The sequence below is a fragment of the Benincasa hispida genome, chromosome 6 (assembly GCF_027475165.1).
Source record: "Benincasa hispida cultivar pf3 chromosome 6, pf3_genome.v1.1, whole genome shotgun sequence".
Lineage (NCBI taxonomy): Eukaryota > Viridiplantae > Streptophyta > Magnoliopsida > Cucurbitales > Cucurbitaceae > Benincasa > Benincasa hispida.
The window spans coordinates 742,069-765,002 of record NC_143483.1 but is presented as its reverse complement, the minus strand read 5'-3'; the positions used below and the strand labels follow the sequence as shown (position 1 = coordinate 765,002).

Here is a 22,934-nt window from a genome sequence, read left to right as displayed (position 1 = left end):
AGCAATTTATGTTTCACTATATTCAAACATTTTTAGCATTTATTTATTTATTGACAAAGGTATTAGATTAAATATGCAGGATGGAGTCAGAACTCTGATCTTGAGATTGATAGTACAAATACTATACCAGTTGGACTATGCTTATTAGCCATATCTATAGTTTTGGTCATCATCTCTTTATTACTTTTAAATTTATTGTTAGATATTTGCTATTTTAATGTTACAAACAAATTATAGTTATTTAAAATTTTATATTTTAAAGATCTTAAATCACATGTGCATCGCAGGTGTCCTTCCAACTAGTTTAATAAAAAAAATTATTAGACTATTTCATTAAAAATGGTTTTTAATTTTGACAACAAAAAATTGATGAATAATTAAGGCTTAACCATCTGGTTTTTTAAAATTTTATAAGTTTTATCAAAATTTCTACTCACAGTTTTCACATATTCTTTGTAAACATTTGATTCTTAAAAGTCTATTTGGATCCGCTAGAAAAAAATTGTTTTTTCAAAAGTCATTTTTATTTTGATAAAATTGCTTAAAATAAAAATAATTATGTGTTTGGAAAAGTAATTTTTTTATATACAAATTTGTTTCATTTTCCAATACAAGAATTTTCACATTTTCCCATGAAAAAAACGTTGGACAAAATATTAAAAACGCATATTTTTACGTTGGTAGAATCGTCATAATACCATGTCGGAAGAAGTTCCTCTCAAAGAAAACAATTTTTGTCGGCATAAATACGATTTTTGGCAACACAATTGCTTATGTCAAGATATGTTTTTTCCAACAAAATATAATTTGCGTTGAGAAAAGCATAGTCCTAATCAACAAAATTTCAATTCAATATGTAGATTTCTGCCCACGTTTATTTGCGTCGGCGTAAGTTGTTTATAACTTTATATATTTTTTGTAACAATTAAATAACCAATTTTTTATTTCCTTAATATCTAATTATGCACAAACAAAAATTAATCTTCAAACAAATCAATTGAGAATAAACAAAAGTAAGCTTTATTAATATTCAATACACAAGCTATAAAATTTTACAAATAAAAACTATACATACAATTATATTTGAGTTTTTCTAACTTCTTACAAATCTCCTATACAAAAAAAAGTTCAATCTTCCCTAAGCCAAAATACCATAAGCCAAAATAAGTGAGATACTAAAGCAAACTAAGTAATCATCTCACAAAATCTTCTTGGAATCTCCAAAAAATTGATCTTTAAGAATTACAAGAACAACCTGAAACAGGAAAAACAAAATGTTTAAAATGGTTATGAGGAATGATCCCTCTCTCAAGCTACAAACAAGTTGTCAATGTTCATAATTAAAACATGAACACCACAAACAACGATTTTACTATCTAAAAAATGATTAAAATGGTTATAATTAAGACGCGAACCCCTCCCCACATTATAAGCATGTCGTAAATCTACTTAAACAAATAGATAAATGCCCTTTAAACCTCCACAACTATCAGATCCCAAGAAATTGTTTCTTTAAAGTCCACAATTAGGTTTCAAGATAAATAATCTAAAACAAAATTACAACATATACATCCCCCCTCCCCTTCCAAGCTACGAACGTGTCCTAGTTCCACCTAAAGGCCATTTAAACCACAAAGTAGCAACAAATACATAGAAAGCGTTGAAGTGGATCCTTCCCCTCTAAATCCACCTAAATTTCTTTCAAGGCTAAACCCGTCATTCGATAGTCCTAAAAGCATATAACTCAACTCTCGGATCCTTACAAATAAATCCAAAAAAAGTTAGTGGAATTTTTTTTTTCAAACTTACATAATATGAGTACAATATCTTATTGCAATCGGTCCAAGTCTATGACACATATTACTTTCGCACATAAATCATGAAAAAACTTACATAACTCCACAATAGGTGTATACACATCCTTTCGTAAGTATGCTCGAACACCAATAGGAATAAGTTCGCTGGAGTAGAATATGAGAGTCGTGCATCTTTAATCCCCATAATTTTCCATCATTCACACTAACACATCGTGCTATATTTGAGGCAAACCCATCAGGAAACTTAACTGATTTCAAGAACTTACAAAAGTTATCTTCTCACTTGTAGTAAAAGTATATGTTGCATGTGGTTTTACAAATTTAGATCCTTCTTTTTGTAAGTGTAAGTCCTTCTCTATATTCAAATCTTCAAGGTCCAAACGGGCATTTGTCGTGTCTTTCTTTTTTCCTTCTATATTCATCAAAGTCCCAAGCAAGCTATCACATATGTTTTTTTCAATATGCATGACATCTAACTCATGTCGTAATATTAGTTTAGACCAGTATGGGAGCTAAAAAAATATACTCTTTTTGTCCAATTAATAGTCCTTTTTCTTTTCTTATCTCATTTGGATGGATGCTTACTTAGTAGTGGAAAGTTTAGTGTATTGACTTGTTCTAGGATCTCATTCCATTCATTACAACAATTGGAGGTCTACGCTCTAATTTATCATCATGTTGCTTACTCTTACGCCAATTGTGGTTATCTGGAAGATAACTTCGATGACCGATGAAAGAGATTTTTCCTCTTATCTTAAACGACAATCTATCTTGTTTACAAATGGAACATGCTTAATAACCTTTGGTACTCCATCCTGACAAGTTCCCATATGCAGGAAATTCATTAATGGTCCACAACAAACATACACATAGCTAAAAGTACCCCCTACTCATGCAATCGTAAGTATGCACACCATTGGTCCATAACTCTTTCAACTCTTCAATTAGTGATTGTAAATAGACGTCAATTTCTTTTCCAGGAGACTTTGGTCCTGGTATAAGTAAAGACGTGAAAAAATTAGATTCCTTCATGCACTTCTATGGTGGCAAATTGTAAGGAACAAGCATCACGGGCCACATGCTATATGCAGTACTCATATAGCATGTGGCCCGTGATGGATTAAATCCATCGAAAGCTAAGGCTAATCGAACATTTGTTGGGTCTGAAGCAAATTCAGGAAACTCTATATCAAAACATTTCCACCCTTCAGCATCAGCTGGATGTCGCAACACACCATTGGTTTCAACTCGTTTATCCTTATGCCATCACATCTCAGAAGTAATGTGTTTTGATGAAAACAATTGCTTCAACCTCGGTATTAATGGAAAATGACGTAAAATTTTGTTTGGGATCTTCTTATTCTTGCCATCCTTTATTTTGTATCAAGACTCACTACACACTGGACAACTTTGACAATTAGAATATCTTTTCCAAAATAGAATGCAGTCATACTTGCAAGCATTAATAGAATCATATCCTAGTCCTAGGTCACGTACTTTCCTCTTGGCTTCATAAAAAGAACTATGTATGCATGCACCAGTTGGAAAGGCATCTTTCAACAAATCTAGTAACATATCAAAGGATTTGTTACTCCAATTATTAAGAACCTTAATATGCATCAATCTCACCAAGAAGTTCAATGAGGAAAATTTTGTACAACTAGGGTACAACGGGGTACATGCTTCATCCATCATCTCCTCAAAAATATTTGAAGTATCCCTTTGTTCGATGTTCTCAAGCATTTCATCTCCAAAACCTTCTTCATTTTCATCCTATGCCCCTTTTCTCATCGGTCCTTGCAAATCATTTAAAAGATTGAACAACTCATCATCATCATTGTGTGCAATAGGTTCTTCCCTTAATCCATCATCCGCGGAAGGAGCTAAAGAAGTCCTGACTCTTTGAAATTGAGCTAAATTTACTGGTTCTCCATGATAAATCCATTGAATGAAGAAGATATTCCATTAGCAAATAAATGTCGTTCTACTCCATCTAATGTTTGAGACATTGAATTCTGACAATTTTTACACGGGCATCTCGTTTTCCCCTTTCCATTACATGACACTTTGCCACTTCCATGAATTTTACAACTCCGTCAGTGTACTCTCTTGAGAATATAACTCTAAGCTTAATCCAATCCTTATTCATCGTTGAACCAAATGAATAAAGCATGTCTAAGTTTTGGCTATATGAAGGAGATTTTCCATTATCTCTAAGTTTTGGTCTTTATGATGAGAACAAGAAAAAAATCACTACATTTCTAGTATTCCTTCTTACTTTACAAAATGGTATGTTTGCATCAAGCATGTGACAAGAACATTAGTAAGGAAAAATGGTCAAATGTTTACGATTGTGAACATTATTTGATAAAAGCTAAAGGGTCAAATGTTTTCCATTTTCTAATTTTTTTTTCATGTTTTCATTTTTCCTCACAATCTTTTTAATCAATCAAACAAAACGACTCTTTACTAAAGTTTTTTTTAAATGATATGATATCAATTTACATTTACCTATCAACTTAAGTTTTTCAGGTCAATCGATGATTTAACACTAGCAAGTAAAAGTGTGAAATTTAGTTAATTTTCTTTATACATCCTTAGCAATTTCATAAAACTTAAAGCATATTATATCCATAAAAAGGAAAGATTAAACTTCAATCTTAACAAATGAATCTCATGTGCAAACTTAAAACCAAAATACACAAATAATTCATCCTTCATTATATCCATCCATATACAAATCAAATATAGAATAACAATTTCATTCATAAACAAATGAATATCCTAATTTGAATCTAAAACAAAACCATTTATCAAAATAATAACACAGACACAACCTATGAATAACATTTATTAGAAAAAAGCAAAGAGAAAAAGAACCGATCAGTGCGTACGACAGAAGTGTGCGACACCGTGCGTTGGCATTCGGTATTAGAACGGTGGCCGTTTGTGTAAAAAATGGAGGGAGAAAGGGAAAATAATAGGAAAATGAGGGGAGATTTTAATCGGTAGGGGACTTAAAGGAAGGAAACGAAATGGGTGGGGAGGGTGAGCGACTGAAAATCGAAGAAAAAAAGAAAAAAAGAAATGGATGGGGTTGTCGAAAGGGGGCTGGGGGACAAAAAAGGGGAGGGGAAGAGGCTAGGGATGGGGGAAAAAGAAAGGGAGGGGACGGAGAGGAGGGGGTTGGGGCTGGGGAGGAAAAAGAAAGGGAAAGGATGGAGGGGAGGGGAGTTGGGGGGTAGGGGTTTCGGCTGGCCGGAAAAGAGAAGAAAGGTTGGGTTTGGCCAGAAAAGAGAAGAAAATTGGGGAAAAAAAGGGTGGAGTGGGGGTCGGCAGTATGTGGAAAAGAGAAGAGAAAGAAGAAGGGGGAAAAGAGAAAGAGAAAGGAAAAAGAAAAGGAAAGGAAAAAATTGGGGGGAAAAGAAAAGTGGGAGGAAAGAGAATATGAGGTTTTTAAAGACTTTTCTCCATACATATTTTTGTCGGGAAAAGTTTCAATTTTCGTCGGCATAATTTTTTTAAAAAAATGTACATGTTACTCTATTTTGGCCGACACATTAAATTTTCGTCGAGATAAATACACCCATGTCAACAAAAATGAATGCGTCGGTAAAAAAAATATCGAAACAGATAAAATTTTTTGTAGTATTCTATATACTAAAATTATTTTATTAATGTCAAATTACTATAATAAGACAATTATGAAACACTATGAATTAATAATTTAAAACAAGGGTGGTCAAAGATGGTCAACGTCGGAGTTGGTGGTGGAAGTTGGCGTTGATGGTGGTAGTCGAAGATGGTCGTCGATAGAAGTCGTCGGAGTTGGCCGCGGATTGTTGCCGTCAGAGTTGTTATATTGTCTCTCTTTGAATATCATCTACTGTAGATATATATATACGTGTATTTTTCTTGGACCAAGTTGAACAATTAACAACAAAAAAAGATAGTAGTGTAAAATAAATAACAATTCAACATATCTAAATCTACCAAATATAGTTTAATTTAATAAGCATCTTAAATTTCTTTAAAAGATGTAGCCTATATCAAATTTAAAACTTGCACAAAAATCTTACTTCGATTTATCTTTATAATTTTTTTAAAAATATCATGTGTAATATTTACAAAAGTTATATTCGTTCAGCATTTTATGTTTCATTATTCAAACATTTTTAACATTTACTTTTTTATGAAAAAATTCACAATTCTGGCGAACTCAAACTTAAGATTCAAAATATGCATTCAATACATATATGTATCTTATACTTCCTAAATGTGACATGTAGTTACTCAATATTGGTTATAAAGGTGAGAAATGAGAGGAACTAACTAAGACTTGAGAGAAATGGAGCTCAAGTTGACAATGAAAATTTTTAGAAGAAAGCCTTTCATTTTTATAAAGGTAGAATATATAGGTTACGAAACTTTTACAATTTGAAGTTATATTAATATAGCAAAATTTAGATCCAACTTTCATGATCTATAAGAGTTAGACCATATTGCTAATGGCAAGTGTATCACTAATAGGAGTCTCTATCACGGTTAGATTTTTCTATATTTGCAATTCTTTAAAAATGTTGTTATATACTTTATTATTAATCCTAAAAGTATCGCTCGCAACAATTACCCCATTTAAAATTATTTAACTAATAACAATTATTAAGGATTGCTCAAAGCAAAACGTAAAGCCCATAGGTGGGACCAAGTCCAAAGGGTATTGGGAAATGATAGGGAAGTGCGTCTCAAAAGGAAAATATCAGTGCCTCAAAGTTTGAACCGATCAACTGAGCCGATAAATATATACCAATCATATATAAACCCTTTTATATTTCATTATCAACTTCACCCTTAGTATTTTTACCCTCAACAAAGTTAATTTTCCATCATTTATATTTGTTTATTATTAAAATTTTGAATTAATATTTATTACCTTAAATTACAATTTTGATCTCCAGTATTAACATAAAGTTAAAATTTAGCTTTTTCTTATTATAAAAGTTAGAATTTGATCCTTATAATTTGATGAAACATCATAAATAGTGTCTATCATAGGAACTATTTAAATAATTTTATCAAATTATAGAGACTAAATTATAGTTATATATAAAGTAAATGGACTAAATTCCAACTTTCTCCAATTAAATTTATAATTTAACATATTTATTATTTGGGCAAATTTTTAATTTTAATCAATATTGTAGAAAATCTCCGAGAGAATTATCTTATAGCCTTATAGTTGTAGGAAAGGAAAGCATTGGTTATTTAAAAAAAATAAAAACATCGAAAACTTTTGGTTATAATTAAATGTAATAAATTTTAGGTTTTTTTTTTTGTTTTTAGAAAAAGAATTTTTAGTTTGATATACAGTAAATAAAGAAAATGTTTTCATGTTCTAACTATATTTTTAAATTTTCATCAATATGTTAGTATTTTCATGTTTTTATGGATTCGACATCAACGTGAATGGTGAATCGATATTTCCTTTACATCGTAAAAAAGTCTAATAAACATAAAAACAAACAACAAATTGCCAATACGTATATATAACATAAATAAGTGATATGTTCAGTTGTTAACTTGTGTAAAAACCATAGAATTATTTATTAATTTAAATAGAAATTGTCATAAATAACACATTGAAAAGTTTTCATTTTACAAAACTTGCATGCTTTTTGAAAACTCGTTCAAATAGTTTTACTCAGTATCTCGGACGAGATTGACCATCGAGATTTATTAAAAAAATAACTTCTTCTACTTAACAATAGTTTTGGGCCTTCTCGGTACATTTGAGATAGATTACACCGAAATTATACTCATTTTTAAAATGTTACGTACTCTTCCCAAATTTTATATCAAATCTTATATATTTTCGAATTTTTTCCAAATTCAGTTATCTTTAACAAATATTATATCAAAATCTCAAGTATTTTTTTCTCATCTTTAACCCAATTTATAACTTTCAAATGAATTTACCAATTATCAAATGAACTTTTATAGATAGATATCAAGGGATTGCATTTTAATTTTTAAATTTTGGGAAAGATTGAATTTTCTAAAAGAAAAATATATATGGTAAGATACAGAAAACATATAAAATCTCAGTATTAATCTCGGACAGATTGCACCGAGATTCTATATATTTGAGCTTTCTCGGTGAATTCTCGTGCAGCTTAACACCGAGATTCATTTGTTAAATTATCAGACAGATTAACACTAAGATTCTATATAATTCTCATATCTTACTCTTTTTTTTTTTTTCACAATTTGATTTTTCTAAAATTTTAAAAATCACAAGTGAATGTCTTGAAAAGCATTTGGATAATTTAGAAATTCGTGAAAATAGAAATGAATTAAATATTTGAAACGTTTCGTAGATATTTGATATAATATTTGGTACAGTAGAATTATATAAAATTATTAAAGATTGGATTTTATCCTTCTTTTTATATTCAAAGTTCAAACACAACTAAACTGATCTTCTTTTTTCTCTTTATTTTCTCCCCTCTTTTTGCTCCCTTTTTATATTTGAGTTTCTCTATATATTTCCTTATATTTCGATGATTGGATTAATCAGTTCAAAATTTTTAATTAATTAATTAACTCATTCAATTTGTATAAATTTGATTTCAATATTGAAGATATTTTGATAAATTTTGATTTATTCTTTTTTTCTTTTAAAAAAAATTACCGTATTTCGTCTTATACAAACCGTCCAAGTTTATTTTTATTTAAAAAAGAACCATTGTTGAGTGAAAATATTTTGAATAAATAAAAGCCTTTTGAGAATTTACAGAGCAAAATAGTTTTAAAAATTTACATGTAAGCATTATGTTATTCTATCACCGGAAAAACATCATAAAAATCTATGGTAGCATTAAAAACAGAGAAAATAGAAATTAAACTTGGAAGAGAAATTTTATTCCATGAGAATAAAACTATAAACAAGAGTAAAAGTTTGGAAATAACCAAAAAAAAAAAAAGCCAAAAATGGAAAGGCTAACATCATAAACAAATACTATGACTGTAGAAGAAAAAAATAGTGCCAGTTATAAAGGTTGGGACTTCAAATCCTAAACTTAGGGATGGAGTTTATCAAGTTGTTGGGGCATATATCTACCCCAGAACCAACACTGTCCCCAAACACATGACATGACTTCAGTTGAAGTACCTTTTGTCTCTGCTAAGAAGAAATAGATGACTAAAGTCATCAACGCCACAAAGAAAGCAAAGAAGAAGAACAAGCCAAATTTCATATGGCAGAGCATGGTGAAGAAGATTTGAGCAAAAAAGATAAAGAACATGTTCGTTGAGACGTTACACTTTGAGTACAAAATTTCAAGTGTGAAGATTTCACTTGGGGCCAACCATCCCAAAGGTCCCCAAGACCATGCAAAGGCTTGAACATAAACACATATGAACAACACCACGATACCCACATACCATTTGGGTAGATAAGCAACCTCACTAGAAACTCCAAATTTTCAAGTGATAAATATGGCCACCAAAACCTACAAATACAGTTTTTATTAGAATCAATACAACCAAGAGAGAAAATGCTTTTGAAGAACGAGAAATAACATTCATTAGTTTAATAATTAAATAAAACTAAAGAACCTAAAGAAAAAATGTACTCACCTGAAAAATGAACATGATGACTCCACCAAGTAAGAAAAGAATCCTTCTTCCTGATAACTTACAGAAATACAAGTTATTTAGGCTGCCTTACTTAGATATTGCGGTTAAAAGAGACGAAAGTTGCGTCAATCGTATGGAAATGTGCTAAGAAATGCAAGAATTATAAATTGTCGTCAATACACCCACTAACACCATTGCAATGGTAGAAAAGAATATTTCAACTTTGTTTTGCAGAAAATCAAGTCACCGTATGCATTCATGGCTCAAGAGAAAAAAAGATTAACGCATCTATGTCGCATTGCGCCCATCATTCAGGAATGAATAGATGATCAACGCAATAACGGCGCATGCGACAATCGATCAAGAGCTTTGCGGTCAACGTAACTCCAACCGCATGCGGTAATAGAAAACAACACCGCATGCGAGCACACGATTGAAAGATGCAAATGAGCAACACAATTGCGGAGGATTTTGACACGTGTACAACTAACAGTTGTGCATTTTCGACGGATTGATTGCATAACAGAAGGAATATTTATTCCACCATTTTTGGAATTTCCATAAAAATAAAGTGGGGAACCACATGGAAGAGAGTCAAAGCATTCATCTATAAATACCCTCAAAGAATTCACTAAAAGATATACTTGATACGAGGCTATTTTGATATTTGTATATTGAGAGAGAGAATGATCTGAGTGTTGATCAGAGAAGATCCGGGAAGAAAAGAGGCAAGGCCGAGAGGTGAGTCTCAAGGAGAATCACTCCAAATCCCTGCCATGAAGCTCTGTACCTAGATCAACTCTACCAGACGAGCAAGCCTGAGAGGGAAGCTCTTTCTTCCATTCACTCCATACCCCAGCAAACAATTTCTCCATCCAGATCTGTATCAAGACGTTGACACTCTTCTGTATTTTTTTCTATCTCTATCATCAATTGTATCTCATCTTCTTACTCTAAATCATTCACACCATGTATCAGACGATTGATTTTATAATTAAATGTCATGATCATTTTCATCTCCATCTTTCTGTCTATTTCCGTTCCTCCATTAATCTCTTTCTCCATGATGTTTTCTTAGTCCCTTGGTAATTAGAATGAATTAAAAAAGTAAATTAATTTGTGCTAAAGAAATGAATATGTTTAGCTAAAGCATGCTAGACGGCATCTTCACCTGTGAGAGCAGAAGTGAAGATGTCATTCTGATCTATCGAGAGAAGGTTAGAAGAATGCGTTAACTAAAACGAGAAGTACTTCCAGAGATGGAAACAACCTTGCGTTCATTACGTTCATCTCTATTTCATCATAGAGATGTGGGAACACGGCTGATCACCGAGAGGTGTACGTCAAGGGAAAGCGGAACCGTAGTTATATCTTTAACGCAATTAATGAACTTGCGATGTTTGTACTAATTATCTTTTCTCTTTCTGCTTCGTACATAAAGCCTTGCCACCGCATAACACGATTCTTTGTATAATCTTCGCAGTCAGTCTCAAACTCAGTATCACGTATCATGTAACCTATATCTTGTATCATCATAGCTTAGGTTTACTTTTATTGCACTTTATTTTACTGCACAACTTTATTTTATTGCAATTTTACTTTATCGCATGATTTTAATTTATCGCATGTACAAACCTCACTTTTATTAAATTGAAAAACCCCCGGTCGTATATATCACGAATGTAACATAATTAACCTAAAACAATCCTTGTGTTCGACCTCGGATCACTCCAAGAAACTTGCGGTGGAATTATACTTGGTTTCAACACAAGGAAACTTGTGACAACACATAGCATACTATAAACATTTCGTTAATAACGCATACATCTAGAAGTAGTATCACATATCATCGCATCATCGCATTATGCGCTTACAAGTTTATGGTGTCGTTGCCAGGGATTGGTTAACGGTTATTGTTTAGTATGTTTATGATATTTTGCACGACAGATCTCTTTATACTGGTTGTTCAATGGGAGGGCAGTCTGACAGTTTATGAGTACTGGGACTGAACCAAAATTCAAAGCTGACCCAGAGATCGAGCGTACATTTTGCGCTAGGGCACGACAGAACCGAGCGAGGCGAAAGAAAGTAGCTAATATGGCAGATAATAATGACAATGTGGCTCCCACAGGAAATCAAGGGGCAGTACGACCAGTACAAGATCCAGTTTTCCTTGCTGCTGATCGTAACATTCCAATGAAGAACTATGCGGCGCCCAATCTGTACGATTTTTTGCATGGAATTTCAAGGTCGATGGTCGAGGAGAATGCAAGATTCGAGATCAAGCCAGTCATGCTCCAAATGATCCAGACATAGGGAAATTTGGGGGTCTGCAAGGTGAAGACCCACATGGTCACCTGACCAGCTTTGTCGAGATGTGCGGCAACTTCTCAATACCTGGCGTTACCCTTGAGGGTATTAGATTATATCTCTTCCCTTACACCTTGAGGGATGAAGCCAAGAGGTGGGCTCACTCACTGGAGCCAAATGAGATTACTTCATGGGATCAGCTGATTGAACGGTTCATGAAGAAGTTCTTCCCTCCCGTTGTCAACGCAAGGCGACAGAAAGATGTGCTGAACTTTGAACAAATGGACAATGAGACCCTAAGCACCGCCTCGGTGCGATTTAGTAGACTGGTGAAGAACTGCCCGCATATCGAGATACGCGATTGCATCCTGATGGAGACATTCTATAATGGCCTAAACAGATCAACGCAGGTTGTTGCTGACGCCTCCGCGGCAGGAGGTTTTATGGATAAGACGTATACTGAGGCCAAGGTCATTCTTGACCGCATCTCGCGAAGCATGGATGATTGGGTCGATGATGGATACGGAGAAGAGGCTCTGTAGGAAGAAGAAATGAAACCGCCATTATCCCTGCAGAGACAATGACCATGCTAGCCACTCAGATGGCCGCAGTGACCTCATTTCTCCAATCGATGGCAATCAATCAAGAAGCCATCTCCCAACAAACAGCACAACCCACTGCGTCGGCTCAAGTGGCCGCAATCAGTTGCATTATTGTGGAGGGGCCTATGCGGCAACATGTGCACATCGAACGTCCAGCAAGTATGCGCCATCCAGAACAACCTTTTCAGCAACATATATAACCCTGGTTGGAGGAACCATCCTAACTTCGGTTGGGGAAGGAATCCTAACCAAGGAGGGCCAAGCAACCATTAAGGTGGCAATGTAGGGAATCGGGGAAACCCTCCTCCTTTTCACCACAATTCTAATCACAGTCAACAAAGGCAATCGCACAACCAACAACTCTCATCTTCAAACACCTCTGGAAGCACATTGGAGGCCCTGCTCAAGCAATACATGGATAAAAATGATGTAGTGATGCAGGTGCAGGCGTCATCAATTAGAAATTTGGAGATTCAAGTGGGGCAACTAGCTTCTGAACTTAGAAATAGAGCACCTGGAACGTTACCCAGCAACTCTAAAGCCTCCGGATTTCATGGAAAGGAGCAATGTCCTTGAAGACATTGGGCAGGCAAGTTGGACCGCCTGCAAAGATGTGGATTGCACTAATCAGGGAACATTATCTTCCGGTCCATATCTCAAAACTATGTTTAAACGCTTTCTAAATTCCTGTCTTTATTGTTTTTTAACCTTGTCATTTATTACTTCTTTAAATCTGCTTTTATGACTTTATGAATTTATTCTTCAATTAACTCTCTTACATTCATTTTTGTGTTTTCTTTAATTCCTTTAACTTTTTTGTATTTAATGCGTTATTCTTTAACCTAGTGAATGATTGAGAAATAAGAAGAAATGATTACCGCAAGTCAAAGCATCTTGCGGTGAAGAAAAAAAATTATAATAATAATAATAATAAAATATAAATAAATAAATAAAACAATCAACACCCGGTATGCATTGCAATAATGAACACATATTGAATCAACAAGACACACTTTGGGTTCATCCAGCCCAAGTGCATTATGCCGAGGTGTGTGTTGCGTGCGTACGTGTCCCTTGCCCATCCTTAGTAGAAATGCACTATGTTGAGGTAGTGTTGCACTGGTAAAAATATCGTGCACCCGATCCTCTAGAAATGCATTTAGTTAAGGGGTGTGTTGCGGGGATGCATGCGTTGTTGCCCGTCCTCTGCGAAGATGCATTTGCATTGGTGAACTCATTGCGTTAAATCCTTACCTTGCGTCCATTCGAATAAGACATTAAAGATAATTCTTTTTGCAAAATTTAGAAGTCCAATCGTTCCGTATTCCAAAGAAATGACGAGTCTGCAAAGAACGTTTTCTCTGATACCTCATAAATGAAGGGAGTGCAAACGGCGGGCCTTTTGAGTGTCTCGAGGCCTACCACTGCAACAATAGCGTTGGGCCCACTAAGGCCCAACCTATAAAAGGCACCCCCTCCCCTCTCCGTCCGTGAGATTACTTTGCCTCTTTTGCAATCTGAAACCCTAGCTCCTGCATACCGAGCTTTCTTCTTCCCAGAACCCTACCGATTTTCCAGTTTCCTTTCACTAAGAATCGATGGCAGATCAAACTTCCCAGCCTTCTACTTCACCTTTAACACCTTCATCAGCCTAACTTTCCATGCGAGAGGCAGCATTTCTGGCTACCAGTCACTGTCTCGCTGCCCAACCACACTCCGTTCCTCGAATTGCCGGAAAACCCCGACGAAGCCTTCTAGCAGCCAGGCTAGTCCTATTTAAAAGGGGGCAAAGTTTTGAGACCACCCCACTCCCAACACCAACAGTCTCCATTGAAAGTGAAAAGAAAAGGCAAGATGACAAGGAGGTGTTTGGGAGTATTCTGAGTAACCTGGAGAAAAGAGGAGGATTACCTGAGGCTGGGGTTGTGAACCAACCACTGCTTACGGAGGAGGTAACAGTGGAGGAGACAGAAGAAGTGGTGGAAGAAGAGACAAGGAGAAGCATTTTGGCCATAAAGGATCCTGAGGAAACTACGCAAGTAGAATCTTATGAAGGACCCATCAGAGTCGCGTTGGAGAAAGTCACGGCAGAGAAGCAACCAGAGGTGGAAGAAGAGAAAAAGAAGAAAAAGAAGAACAAAGAAAAGAAGGTTGGAGAAGGTGAGCCATTCCATCATCGCAAAGCAGAAAAGAAAATCAAAGAGAAGTGGGATGAAGAAGATGAGGAGGCCAAGCTAAGGAAGAGGAAAGAGAAGGGAGAAAGGAAAGAGCGTAGGCGTGAGGAAAGGCGCCTAAAGAAAGAAGAAGAAAGAAAGAAGAAGGTTATAAGCCTAGAGAAGGACAGAGAATCCACCTTCGTAAGGGAGGATAAGGGGGAATCAGCACAACTTAGAGAAACAGTGCAACTTGAAATAACATAAATGGTTACGACTGAAGAAGGAGAAGAAGAAGATATTACCTCCTTGATGCGGCGCTGCAAGAGTCAGCCGTTGACCCTCCAATTTTGATTAACGCATTAGAAGAGCTGAAGAGGAAGAGAAAGGAGGAGGAAGAGAAGCAGGAAAAAATGGCGCGAACCCAACTCATCATCGCAGAAAGTGGTAGAAGAAGAAGATTACAAGATGAGGAGGTGCACCGCAATAATGAAATCTCGAGGATCGAAGAAATAAGGTGACTTGAAGAGGAACAGTGCCTATTATTGGCCTCTAAGTAGTTCGAGAAAGAGTTTGAAACAGAAGAGAAAGAAGAGGCAGAAGATAAGAAAAAGAAGAAATAAGAGGAGAAGAAGAAGCGGCTAGCAAACATGCAGCACTTAAGAAAGAAGAAAGGAAAAGAACTTGTCGAACGAGAGAAGGAGGAATAGCGCAATGAATAGGAAAGAAAAAAAAAGCAACAATCCCGCCTTGCATTGGCCAAGGAAAAGGGCAAAGCAGTCGTAGAGAGTAGCAAGCCCGCGTTGGCAAAGGTGCGTCCATCAAGAAAGAAGGAGACTGATGACTTGTTGATGGAGATGGGCTTTTTCCCTACGCCAACGCCACTACCAGATCTGATCACGAGCGTGATCGTAGAACATGGATGGGACACATTTTTCCAGTGCCCAGCCATTGTCATTCCAAAGGTAGTGCGCGACTTCTACCATGGACGGCTATATGGCACCAAGGATGTGGTGACCATAAAAGTGCAAATGGTGTCTTTCAGCGCAAGGGACATCAATGAACTATACCAGATGAAAGATAATCCGGATGCACCGGGCAACAAAATCATTGATGATCCCACTGAAGAGATGATGGAAGATGCACTACGAGCATTAACGCAACCGAGCACTAAATGGACGGTTTCATTGAAAGGCATCAGGACCCTGGCGTTCAAGACTCTGCTTCCTGAGGCACGGCTTTGGGTCTATTTGGTCAAATGACGACTAATCCCAACAACGCATGACAAGACAGTATCGAGGGATCACGTCATGGCCGCATATTGTATTACACGCGACATTCCAATCAATGTAGGACAGTTGATCACAAGGCATCTTAGAGGCTTTGTGGGGCACATAAGGGGGCAGTACTTCTTCCCATGGATGATTTCAAGTTTATGCCTATCACTGGGTGTGGGCATTGATGAAGAGCCAATGGCAGAAGTTCACGGCCTAATAAACGTCAAGATTTTGAGATTGCTCCTCAAAGATTCACCACACTACCCTGAGCTCCATTTGAAGAGGCCCAACATTGATTTGAATGCACCACAAGAGCCCAAGCCGAAGAGACAGCAGAGAGATAATAAGGGAAAGGAAAAGGTCCAAGACTCACCAACGCATGATTCAGAACCCTTGGACCCTTTACCCTTAATAATTCTCCCTCCAAGCCTTCCCACACAACCTTCTTCTTCTTCCCTTCCTAAGCAATTGACCAATCTTTTCCTTCCCCCAGATTCTCCAACCGCATATCTAGTAGCCCTATCACCACCTTCAACATCATCACCGCAATTTCCCCTTCCACCGCCGCATGTTGATGATCCATACAACTTGGGTGAAGGCACCTCTGCCCAACCCCAAAAAGTTGCTGGCGAGACATTGCAGGCACAACCTACTATCGCATCTCTAGCTTTTGAGTTAGCAGATATGCGTACTCTTTTTGCCCAACAACAGCAACTCTTTTCCCAACAGCAGGAACTCTTCTTCCAACAACAAGCCTTCTTCGGCCAAAAAATTGATGCAGTAATGGAGCAAGTCAGCGATTTACAGCGCAATGCTACTATGGCAAGGCAAGCGTTGATCAACACTCAACGCAACACTTATACGATCCACCTGCACCAAAAGCAAATAGCGGTGCGCAACCATGAGTACTTTAATTACCTGACAGCGTACCTTCGTGGTCCCATGATGCCTCCGCATCTTCAGCAGCCTCTGATCTTTGAAGAAGCTCCTCCCATACCACCTCAAAACCCTCCGTCGCAACCTTCTGCTCCTCAACAATAATTCTCGCAATTTTTTTTTATGCGGCCATTCTGTATTTTTATTTACTTATTATTTTTCTGAGTTAGCTAAATTCTTTGATTCTTTGTACAAGCCAAAATTTTTATATTGCGTTAATTGTAATTATTTGTATACTTAGTTAATTTTCAATACAACTAAGTAGCAATTCTCTATATGTCTGTGCCTCTTCTTTATCATCCTTTGTCAACTATGCGATATTCTTAATCTTTCTTTTTGCGTTATTCATTGCACTGCCATGATGTATAATATGCATTCACTTAGGAACATTTCCCACACTTTGTAATTTCTAACTAACACTTAGTTAATTCGTAGCTTAGCAATGCTTTACCTTTTACCCTTCAAAATTCTGCTCAAACATTCTTTTTGAAAATTTGTCTAAGTGTTTGTCTATTTTGTCTAAACAACGCAATGAGGACCTTGCGCATCTCTAAATTTGGGGATGGGGAAGGTCTGAGCAAATGAGATCAAGAGTATGCGGTCATTAAGAAAAATGCATTCATTTTTCATGTCAAAAAAAAAAAAAGAAAAAGAAAAAAATATTTTCATATCAACTCCAATGTCAGTGCAAGGGAAAAATTCAAAACAACATTCCCAACCTGATAATTAAGTTGTGAAAGGAGCCTGCTTGTAATTGGATGTTCCCATGGCACCCGTGGGAGCAAGCCAAAACGAAGGTGGGTTTCCAAGAACAACGCAATATGAAAAGAGAAAAATGCATAAGAAAAAGAAAATCAAAGAATGCAAGAGACAACTCCTCTAAAATTCATGAGTTAAAGTTGAGTTGGCACACAACCGAAGTTGGATGTTTGCATGACACCCGTGGGAACAAGCCAAAACGAAGAGTGTAACCATGGCCAACAGTCTATAATAAATGTGTTTTGATAAAGAAGAGGTAAATATTCTTTTTAAAACTAGAAAAGTATTTTTTAGCAGAAATTTGTAGTATAGAAGAATAAAGTAGGGAATTAGCAAGGATAGAAGAAAATTGTGTTGTCAAGTAATGTTGCATAAGTGGAGCATTCGGAGCAACCAATCGACGCAAAAAAAATATAGGATAGGAATTGAGCATTTTTGCCTTAGTAGAAGATATGCTTGAGAACAAACATATATCTAAATTTGGGGGTGTGATAACTTGTAAAAATACAAGTTATTTAGGCTGCCTTACTTAGATATTGCGGTTAAAAGAGAGGAAAGTTGTGTCAATCGTATGGAAATGGGATAAGAAATGCAAGAATTATAAATTTTTGTCAATACACCCACTAACACCATTGCGATGGTAGAAAAGAATATTTCAAGTCTGTTTTGCAGGAAATGAAGTCACCGTATGCGTTCATGGCTCAAGAGAAAAAAGGATTAACGCATCTACGTCGCATTGCGCCTATCATTCAGGAATGAATAGATGATCAACGCAATAACGGTGCATGTGACAATCGATCAAGAGCTTTGTGATCAACGCAACTTCAACCGCATGTGGTAATAAAAAACAACACCGCATGCGAGCACACGATCAAAATATGCAAATGAGCAACGCAATCGCGGAGGATTTTGACACGTGTACAACTAACCGTTGTGCATTTTCGACAAATTGATTTCATAACAAAAGGAATATTTATTCCATCATTTTTGGAATTTCCATAACAATAAAGTGGGGACTACATAGCAGAGAGTTAGAGCATTCATCTATAAATACCCTCAGAGAATTCACTGAAAGATAAACTTGATACGAGGCTATTTTGATATTTGTATATTGAGAGAGAGGATGATCTGAGTGTTGATCAGAGAAGATCCGGGAAGAAAAGAGGCAAGGCCGAGAGGTGAGTCTCAAGGAGAATCACTCCAAATCCCTGCCATGAAGCTCTGTACCTAGATCAACTCTACCAGACGAGCAAGCCTGAGAGGGAAGCTCTTTCTTCCATTCACTCCATACCCCAGCAAACAATTTCTCCATCCAGATCTGTATCAAGACGTTGACACTCTTCTGTATTTTTTTCTATCTCTATCATCAATTGTATCTCATCTTCTTACTCTAAATCATTCACACCATGTATCAGACGATTGATTTTATAATTAAATGTCATGATCATTTTCATCTCCATCTTTCTGTCTATTTCCGTTCCTCCATTAATCTCTTTCTCCATGATGTTTTCTTAGTCCCTTGGTAATTAGAATGAATTAAAAAAGTAAATTAATTTGTGCTAAAGAAATGAATATGTTTAGCTAAAGCATGCTAGACGGCATCTTCACCTGTGAGAGCAGAAGTGAAGATGTCATTCTGATCTATCGAGAGAAGGTTAGAAGAATGCGTTAACTAAAACGAGAAGTACTTCCAGAGATGGAAACAACCTTGCGTTCATTACGTTCATCTCTATTTCATCATAGAGATGTGGGAACACGGCTGATCACCGAGAGGTGTACGTCAAGGGAAAGCGGAACCGTAGTTATATCTTTAACGCAATTAATGAACTTGCGATGTTTGTACTAATTATCTTTTCTCTTTCTGCTTCGTACATAAAGCCTTGCCACCGCATAACACGATTCTTTGTATAATCTTCGCAGTCAGTCTCAAACTCAGTATCATGTATCATGTAACTTATATCTTGTATCATCATAGCTTAGGTTTACTTTTATTGCACTTTACTGCACAACTTTATTTTATTGCAATTTTACTTTACCGCATGATTTTACGTTATCGCATGTACAAACCTCACTTTTATTAAATTGAACAACCCCCGGTCGCATATATCACGAATGTAACACAATTAACCTAAAACAATCCCTGTGTTCGATCTCGGATCACTCTGAGAAAGTTGTGGTGGAAGTATACTTGGTTTCAACGCAAGGAAACTTGTGACAACGCATAGCATACTACAAGCATTTCGTTAATAACGCATACATCTAGAAGTAGTATCGCATATCATCGCATTATGCGCTTACACTTCCCTACTTATCGGTGCCATAAATAGATTCAAAAGTCATGGGAGCATTAATACCACCAGACAGATGAAAGAAGAGAAGCATTGTCTCCAAAACCAATGGTCTTGAACAATACAGGAGCATAGAACATGACCATTGATACCAGTCAATTGCTGTAAAAATGGGATTAAAATCGATATTACCAATGGTGGCCTATTTTGTCTCTCTCTCAAATTCCTCCAAGGATGCTTCACTGCTTTAGCATCCATATTCGCTGCCACAATATCTTAAAATTCTGCCTCTACATCCTTCTTAGATGCTCCATGAATGCGTTGGAGCATGGCTATTGCCTTCTCTACTCCGCCTCTCTCCAACATTGAGTTTGGAGTGTCAGGAAGAAATAAAGCTGAGATAGTGATGAATAATACAGGCAGAGCTGCACTACCCAAACTTACTCACCATCACCATCTACCATGAATAGCAGTACCATAGTTGATAAAATTTGCCACTAGAATACCAATTGTATTAGAAAGTTGAAAACAACATTGAGAGAACCTCAATATTTAGATAGGGCCATCTCTGAAACATAAAGTGGAATAGATTAAAGTGAAAATCCAACCTCAATACCCAATCAAATATGACCAATGATGAGCATGGCTATGTTTATAGCTGTCGCATTAACGATAGCACCAACTAAGAATACAAAGCATCCAAGAAGCATGGACTTCTTACAACCAAAGCTTTTGGTGACCCAAGAGGCTAAAAGGAAGCCAAAAGAGTAACCAAATAAAGAGAAGAAGTGAACATAGTGAGAGTAAGACTATCAAACTTGCAATATTGATTGGTAGAAGTATCCAGAGTTTCTTTTTGATAAACAGATGGAAAAAAATTCTTACAAAAAGGGAGCCATAGAGGTGACACCACTTAATTGACAAAAACAAATAATAAAAATTGAGTGAGTGAAGATGGTAAGGGAAAGAGAGAGAAAGAAAAATAGAGAAAAATAAAAGGAACCTGGAGGTAGAGATACCGATGTCATAACCGAAGATTAGCCTGCCCATGGCAACAACAATGCAAGTTATCAACACGTAACAAGTGAGCTCTCCGGGATAGTTCTTTATCCTGTCGCCTTCGTTACAATTGAGCTCGAAACCACCGCCAATCATCTTAGTAGTTGAGACCATAGAGAAAAAAATCAAAAAGTAGAAGTACTTGGTAAGTATGATTTATGGAGAGAAAAGAGATGGATTGAATGTGAAAAAAAGATGTGATGTATGGGAGAATATATACTCGAAATATTTCTCTATGTTATCAGAAATCCTTTTCCTATTCTAAAATCCGTGTGTGGCACTATATTAGGAATAATAAGATGCTTAGGCCGTTAATTAGATAATTATATCCATATTAATTTAATGTGCTTAAAAAGATAATTAAGCTGAAATTTCAGTTCCTTTTTAATTTAAGTTTTAACTTACAATAAAAATAGGAGACCGTAAAAACTACATAGGGCTTAATTCTTTGATGTATGTTTTTAAATATTTGATGTATTTGATGTATGTTTTTAAATTCACCAATCTACTAAAAGTAAATTGAAATTTTAGGATATCATTAGGCATAAAATTCAATTCTATGTCTCATAAATCAACTACTAATTATTTTTTTTTAAATGTAATATATCAATTACCTATTACATACAAGATTGAAAGTTATCACCTATTATTTACCAAATTTACAATATAGCGACTTTTAGACATAAAATTGAAATTTCAAGAAATTTTAAAAATTTATGACCCAATTGAGAAAGAAAAAAAAAAAAAAAAAAAACCTAAACCATTATACATATATACACATAATTGAATTTCATTCGAAATGTCACATTTCTAATGATTCGACATCGACATTTCCATTATATCTCAAGAAAATTCATCAAACATAAAAAAATAATGTAACTAATATGAATATAAATAATATTGAGCATTTTAACTCATTCAAGAGAATAAAATATTTATATGTATTTTTTTTTGGGTTAAAATACCATATTGGTCCATACTTTACTTTGTTTACTTTTAGTCCTCATACTTTCAATTGTCCAATTTTAATCCTCATACTTTCAACAAAACCTAGATTTAGTCTCTCAAAGTTATTTTTACCGAAATTTATTAAATGGCAACAATAATTTTCATACACGAAAACAAGAATACATGAATATGTTTTCAAAATCTATTGTAAAAATGCTATACATAACAATTTTTTAAAAAAACATTGACAACAAACTTACGTAGGAGACTAAATTTAAGATTTAGTCCATATACTTTCAATAAATCTTAGACTTTCAATAAATCTTAAATTTATTGAAAGTATATGGACTAAATCTGAACAAAGACTAAAGTATAGAGACTAAAATGATATTTTATTTTTGTCTTTTTTTCTTTTTTTTTTTTAAAAAAAAATCTTTCTATGTGAAAATTTTCTAAAACTATCTATCAACATTAGACTTTCAAGTTTCAATATTGTTTTAATCCTCGCCTCAAAAGAGAAATATATATATATATATATATATATATATATATATATATATATTGAATTTCAGGCGCACAACGACACACAACGAGAACAGGGATATGGAGAAAATATAATATAATATATAAATATATAAAATAAATAAATAACAAAAAGTAAATAAAATAACAGATAATGGATTTCTTCACTTTCTCTATTTTTTTTGGATTGATCACTAATATGTGTCTTTCAAAACTCACCAAATATCACTATTTATAGGCAATTTGGCAAATAGGAGGTGGATTACGTGGACATTAATAGTGTGTAATCTTGAGATATATGGACAACACATGGGCTAATGGATAAGTGATACATGGCCAATGAACACTAATAATGGCCATGTACATTACACCTAATTTAACATATTTATAATACTCCACCTTAGATGCTCATTATATATGAAATATGTCTCGTTAAAACCTTATTAGAAAAAAAATTCACTGGGAAAAAAGTCCTAGTGGAGGAAAAAAAGTACATATTTCATATAATCTGATGCTCTTAAAAAGCATATTTACTCCCCTTCATGAAAATATTACTTGAGATCTTTGAGTCGCCGCATTCCAATGTTGTGCACTAGTTTTTCAAAGATTGTGGTAGGTAATTTCT

The 22,934-nt window shown here is 35.2% G+C and overlaps 1 long non-coding RNA gene across 1 annotated transcript; it reads right to left on the bottom strand.

Moving 5' to 3' along the window:
- Positions 1 to 977: 977 nt before the first annotated feature.
- Positions 978 to 5,149, bottom strand: LOC150035322 (uncharacterized). Its single transcript, XR_016530247.1, has 2 exons — positions 4,712 to 5,149; positions 978 to 1,255 (listed from the first exon to the last, which is right to left on the bottom strand). It is a non-coding gene; the product is annotated as an uncharacterized LOC150035322 (long non-coding RNA).
- Between the last annotated feature and the right edge of the window lie 17,785 nt (positions 5,150 to 22,934).